This window comes from Pinus tabuliformis, chromosome 2_2 (genome assembly GCF_031772625.1).
Source record: "Pinus tabuliformis cultivar Carrire ecotype Pingquan chromosome 2_2, CPIR1, whole genome shotgun sequence".
In the NCBI taxonomy this organism is placed as follows: Eukaryota; Viridiplantae; Streptophyta; class Pinopsida; order Pinales; family Pinaceae; genus Pinus; species Pinus tabuliformis.
This window is the reverse complement of record NC_142300.1, coordinates 132,612,988-132,620,321: the sequence shown is the minus strand read 5'-3', so window position 1 is coordinate 132,620,321 and position 7,334 is coordinate 132,612,988. Positions and strand designations below refer to the sequence as shown.

General features: G+C 31.9%; 1 pseudogene; it reads right to left on the bottom strand.

Annotated features, from left to right (window-relative positions):
• Positions 1-216: 216 nt before the first annotated feature.
• The window catches only part of LOC149191672 (iron-sulfur cluster assembly SufBD family protein ABCI8, chloroplastic pseudogene), a 35,249-nt pseudogene continuing 28,131 nt past the window's right edge, over positions 217-7,334 (bottom strand).

The following is a 7,334-nucleotide window of genomic DNA, read 5'->3' as shown; positions in this document are numbered from 1 at the left end:
AGACAAATTCAAGAGTACATGCATATTTCCTTATCTGAGACAAACTTTGAAAATATTCCAAGATTTCATAGAAATATAATGATATGATTTACCTGTAGGACATGAGCAATCTATCTAAATCTAGCATGTGTCATTGGACAATAATGTTATTCAGACACCATCTCATGGAATTAGAATCATGTATATAGATAGTGTTATAGAGATACCTTGAAACACCTATTCAACACTACCTTCAAGCTTCAAATTCATCAATTGATTTACTTTAGTAGCAAATTCTAATGGGATTTCATTAAATACAACCTAACAAAAGCCATTTATGATATTTTTTGTTGCCTTCTTTGGATCTATCCCACTCTGCAAATAGAATAATTAATATTCCCTAATTTTTGAGGTACTTGCTTCATGTTAAACATGGGCTACTGGGTTCTTCACGTGGAAAAGGTTGCAATATTAGATGTATAATAGAAACAAGCATGCAATTCACGGTTGCTCCTAAAGTCTCTTGGGTGAATTGTAAAACACCATCTACTTAAAACATGATATATTGTAGTAACAAAAACCTACCCAAAATCCCACTTAAGAATTCAAAATGTTGCAAATAGGATATGTCTTAAACAATATATCAACTATTTAATTGCATAATCACACTAAAGTAGACAAATCATTAAAATGTTTAAAGGTCTGAATAAAATGGAGCTGGAATATTATAGTTATTTCAGGGTAGATATAGTTATGTAAAATGTAACTTCTATATAGCATTCTAAATATCCTTTTTCAGTCATTTAAGAGACTAACATTTTTTCATCTTCGATTAATAACTTAATACTCCACCAAAAATAGCATTGAATTCGTTCTTCACCAACCAAGGAGAAATTTTAAACCAGTGTGAAAATGCTTGCTCATTCCCCCGCCATATTTCTATTATTTTATTTGTGTGCAGATTTAAGCTACTGTAATGTAGCTTCTACATATTTGACAATTTAAATGTAAAACATTACCCAGATTGATGTTATACAATTAATAAATGCACAATAAGATATAATATGCAAGAGTTATAAGTAATATGACTTTTACATGTTATATCAAGACAAACATTTTCTCATCTCATTAACTCTTATCTTATATCTAGTGATGGATATAGAATTTAAAATTATGAGCCATCCTTGTCATATATTATATTTAAAGATGGATATAGCTTTTAAAATCATAAACCTTGTTTGTTATTTTATGTATGACCAATTTGAATGGAAGTGCTCAAAATTTTATTCAATATTATCTTGTATAACTAGAAATAAAATGATGTGGGGGTGGTGTTTCTGGTGATTTTCAAAATTGTTTTAATTACCTAAATTTAGCCTATTTAAAATAAACAGGGGTGGTGTTTCTATTGATTTTCAAACATGTTTTAATTACCTAAGTTATCCTATTTAAAGTAAATAGTTGCACTAGCTATCTTATCTTCAAGTCACTAACATTGCTTGAAGGCATCTTCATGATATCCATCATCTATGAAATTATGACATATATTGTTTTTTTTACTCCATGTCACAAATTTATTGATATTTTATGATTCTTGGTTTCAATTTCCATGCTAATATTGGATTCATCATGCCTGTTAGGATTTTTACTTGTGCACACAACATATTGCTCACTTCTAATTGTATAAAAAATAGAGAGTATGCTCAATGCCATGTAGTGACATGTGGGTGTCTATTTTACTCAATGATATGCTTGATTTTTTAACTCATTCCAATCCTACCACAATGAAATTAAGAGAGACAAGGACGCAAGAAGGACTATCAATAAGAAATTAGAATGCAACTCAAATTGTGCTTGAATGCGATAAGTATTTGCAGTTGCCTTGTCCCCGATGAGCATTGAATCACACTGTGAAAAATTACTTGCATTATGAGAATTTGGTTGCATCTGCACTAATCCTATGTAGTAGTTCCTTGACTTGCCTATAGATATAATTTTAGAAACAATCCTACTCTTGTAATTCTTCCCTATATGGATCATCTTTGCCCCCCCCCCATTGATAGTTATTTTTTAAGGCAACAGAATAAAACTCTCCAATTGCATCATTTCCTTTCAAAACAATGCTTGAGTATTTCTAAGTGATTGTTGAACCAGTCTCTACTCAAGTCCATGAAATCCTTGATTTGTCTCCATCACATAAACCCCTTTTCGTAATAAAATTATAAATCCCACATCTACATTGCTCGTCCAGAACATACCAATTATTTATAGTGGAATATTTTATCGTTTCTCCCTAAGTGCAGTAGAGATCCAATACTGTGGCATGGAGATGATTGGTTCCATAAAATGGTGCAGTGCATCCTTCAATATATGTCACATGACTCCCCTCACCTCATAGAACTCCTCTCATCTACAACAATAAAAGTCCTCTCAAACTGGATGGTCTCCATCTCATTCATCCTTAAATAAGTGGATATTTCCATGGGTGACAAAGTGTGCTTGGGGATCTAATAGGAGTTATCACTAAAAATAAAAATTACAATGTAGCATAACAGTTATCAGTAGGAGGAACAACCCTACCAAGGTACTTCCTAACTAGATCAAGGTACTCCCGAATTACATCTTATAACGAACAAAAGATAACATCAACTACATATAGAGTCTACCTATGCATGGTAGCAATGAAAACACTGTCAAAAACAACATCTACAACAACATTGATCAATCTCTTCTTCTAGTTAAGGGCATGCCCAACTTTTAAAAAGTATCAAGCAGGTCAGGGTCCACCTCATCCATTCTCCTCTTCTTCTTCTACTTTTTCTATTTATGTTCATAATAATAACAAAGGTCTTGGAAATTGATGGGTGGGTAAAAGTTATTAGACCATTTGAGTTCTTCCTTTTTTAATCATTGTCTGTAAGCATTGAGTCTAAATTGAAAAATCCATTCAAGTTCCTTCTTTTTAGCTAAAATTAACCTAATATTTGGAGAGTTGTAAGTTTTAATGGATTTAAGTATATTCTACTTAAAATATAGTAACATGGTTTAAAGCTGTAGACATTGAGATCATAATCTAAGGATGAAATAAGAGAGATTTTATGTTCATGATTAAAAGAAATTTTAATTTCATGTAACAAAGTTTGAGGAAGGTCTAGTATTTGCCTCCTACCAGAAAATTTTCTTGCATCACTTGAGCCCTTTGAATTTGGGCATGGTAGAGTCCATTACACAAACAATCAACCACTAAAAAAAGGTGAAAAGAAAAAATAAAATTTCATGCATGTTGATCCTAGAAAAGTTAGGGAGGAGCGAACTGATCTGTACAATTAAGACGTGAAAAATTCTTACTTTTCCATTGTCTTTTGATGAATTGTTGGCCACAATAAGGATTTGCATTATCATGATCATTAAACCCTTTATACAATAAGGACATGCAAAATTATTACTTATGCATTGTCCTTTCATGAATTGTTGGTCGCAATCAAGATCTGCATTATCATAATCATAAACCCTCAACTCTAGATGAAATCTATGCTTTGATGATATAAACCATCAAAATTGTTTACCCATAAGAACACAAATCATCTTTAGTAAAAAGGAAGAACTCTCCAAACTCCAAATTCATACCCATGTACAAATGGCAAAAATCTCCACGCCAAATGACCTTGCCTTCCTCCATCTAATCGTTCGAATGCCATGAAATCCATAGATCACATTGATGGCCTTTCTTCGACCTTCCTCCATCTAGTCATTTGAATCCCATGAAATCCATAGACCATGTTGATGGTATTCCTTCTTATGGAATTTCCACGTAGATATCAACAAGATAGAGAAAAATATGCAGTGCTACAAAGTGATGTTGTAATATGTGAATATTTTATTTGAACCCAATGCTAAATTGGAAATGAAAAAGAAAAGAAATATTTGTAATGGAAAAAATAAAAGAAATATTTATAATATAAAATAAAATATATAAATTGCAATTGGATTAAATGATTTATTTTTAATAAGAAATTGTTATTTTTGGGTATGACCCTAAATTAAAAAGAATAAGAAGTTAAAAATGATATTGGGATGAGTGTATATATTTAAATATGGCCTCAATTAATTAATAAAAAGTTAAATTAATAAAAATAATAAAATTTTATTTGTTTATTTTGATTTTTTATTAAGTTGTGAATAGTTTTTTTTTTACAATACTATGGTTTATCAATACTACAAGTCCGAAAATCATAACATATTTCACAACCAAAATATTTTGTAACAATATAACAAGATTCTTAACTGTGGATATTGCCCCCCACATTATGGTAGATATTATTAACTTGTAAAAAAATAGCCTTTATTACAATACAATGGGTCAATACCATGGATTATCAATACCAAATGCCCAAAAAACAAAAATTATTTCACAATCAAAATATTTTATAACAATATGAAAATATTTTTAACCATGGATATTCACCCTCACTTTATCATGGATATTAACTTGTAAATCGGCTTTGTTACAATACTATGGGCCAATACCATGGATTATCAATACCATATGCCAAAAAACCATAACTTATTTCATAGTAAAAATATTTTGTTTTAATTTAATTTTACAACATTTTTTTAATTGAATCTAAAAGGGAAAATGTTACAATTTGAGATACATCTAAACCCTCTATCCTCACCACTACTAAAAATATTCCCATAGAAGTTAAATTAATTTTTTAATAAGATTAAGCTAAGATGGATATGTTCTTTATATATATATATATATATAAAGAACCGGCATAGATCCATATCCATATTAACTATGGATTGAAGGGATGAGAGTAAGCAAATAGGCTAATTATAATAGATTAAATATAATGCCCGGGTTTTTAAAGTTTTTCATTATTTTATTTTCTTTGACATGATTGATCCAAAATATGTTTTATTTAGATAATTTCTTAAACACAATACAATGTGATCAAATTTAAGAGAGAGTTGGGAGGGGGAAGAGAGAGGGAAGGAGATAGTGAAAATGTTGGAGGGTAGAGAAAGAGAGAGAGAGAGAGAGTGATGGGGGGAGAGAGAGAGTGAGGTGGGAGAGAGGGAGTGAGAGGAAGGGAGAGAGAGAGGAGAGAGAGAAAGAGAGATATGGAGTTGGAGTGGGAGAGAGAGGGAGGAAAGAACAAAGACGTAGAGATATAAAGGTGGAGAGAGAGAGGAGTGAGAAGGGAGTGATGGAGAGAGAGTGAGAGAGAGAGGAGAGGAGGGAAGAGAAAGTGGAGGAGAGTATAGATATACGGAGAGAAGGGGAAGGGATAGATATGGATACATAGATATGGAGAAGGACAGGGATGGGGGGAGATAGTGATATAGTTGGATGGAAGAGAGAGAGAGAGAGGAGAGTTATTTGGGGGGGAGAGATAGAGGGCGGTGGGAGATAAGGGAAAGAGAGGAAGGAAGATAGAGATGAGGAGAGAGAGATGGAATTGGAGGGGGCAGGAGAGGGAGGGAACAAGAAAACAATAGAGGGAGAAAGGTGGAGAGAGAGAGGGGGTGACAAGGGAGTCATGGACAGAGAGTGAGGGAGAGAGGAGAGAGGGAGGGAATAGATAGAAGGATATAGATAGAGAGGGAGAGAGTGTGTGTGTATGTTTGGGGGGTAAGATAGAGATAGGGAATAACAAAGAGACACAAATACAAATGTAGATATTATATAATGTTATATAACCAACCTAGATCCATATCAACCCTATAACTATCAAGTGCCGAGAGGTATCCAATCTCGCGAGGTGCAAACCTTTCCTCAATTTTTGCACTAGAAGAAAATTTTGCACCTCGAGAGATCAGATCCCTCTTGGTGCTTGATAGATATGGGGTTAAGATGGATCTAGGTTGGTTAATATGAAATTAAAGTGGTTTTTTTTTATATTATAGTCTTAAAAATTAAAATTTCTCTTCAAATTAATTTCAAATTGGAACTGAATCCAATTATATTCAATGAATAGATTTTTAAAAAATACATAAAATATTTTTTTTATTAAAAAATAATTTATTAAATTACAAATTATTAGAGATAAATAATGCAAGGTTGGCTCACCTATACACCACATGAGGATGAAAAAATGTTTAAGTAATGATAACCTTTCAACAAATCTTTAACAACCTTTCAATCCCCTATCACTTGTAAGTTTAGATAGCTTGACACAATTAAGATGACTAACATAAAAAAATGATTCATATTATTGTAGTACTTGTTAGGTAGCTGAATTTTTGCTCTTAGAATATATTAGTCATTCATGTTAGTCATTTTTAGTCATATTACTTATTAGCTAGTCATATATTTTAACCAGCAACTAAATTAGTGATTTATGTTAGTTGCTTTTAGTTCGTTCACTTAAGATTGCTCTTTTTTAGTAGTATTTCACTTGGAAAAGCTATATTTTCTAACTTTTTTAGTCACCTAGTCACTAATTTCTTATTTTCTACTAGTGCATCTATCATTCAAATGGAAATAAAAAAAAAATTATAGACATATTCACTTAATATTATCTATAATTTTTCAATATACAAAGTTTGGTTGTTGAGATAATTTATTACTTAATTGCTGAAGAGAACTAAGTACAATCCATCCACTAACACATGAAATTACTACAAAATCATGTACATATCCCATGAGAATGTGGGTGTCTTATAAGCATAGAGTTTTAGTTAAGCCCTCCACTTCACTAGCTTTTAAAATAATAATTTAAAACAAAACAGAAAAGCACATCATGACTGCAAATTAAATATAAACTATATGGTATCTAAATGTTACTCGGAAATCAACCAATCCTAGATGTTTTTATTATTTTTCTATTATGCATAGATAGAACTAGAAACAAAAGAGATGAGTATTCTAATTATCACCTTCTTTTTCTCCATTTCTTTTGTTTCTAAACTTGAGAACATGTAACTGGTGTCAAAATAGGTTGATCACATTAACATGAGTGAAAGAAATATATGCAAGGATGGCAATATTTACCAATTAGTATTTATTCATTATAGATTGAGATCATTGTATTGGTAATAGATGGGTGTTTATGGTGTTGGATGCCACCAACAGCTAGGCGGTATCCCCGAAGTGAAGTCCCAATTAGACCTCATACCGTTTTGGATAGAAACTCCATCTGGTATGTGGCCCCGGCTGCCACCATGAATGTTTTCGCTCTTGATTGTCAAATAAAAGGTGTTAGAGTGAGGACAAGAATGAAATTCCTAGACAATGAAGCAAAGTTAGCCCAATATTGACAAACTATGGAAAGAGATACAATCAAACCATAGAAACAATAAAAATGAGTATGACATGATAAGGATCAGTGAGCCAAACCCAATCAGGC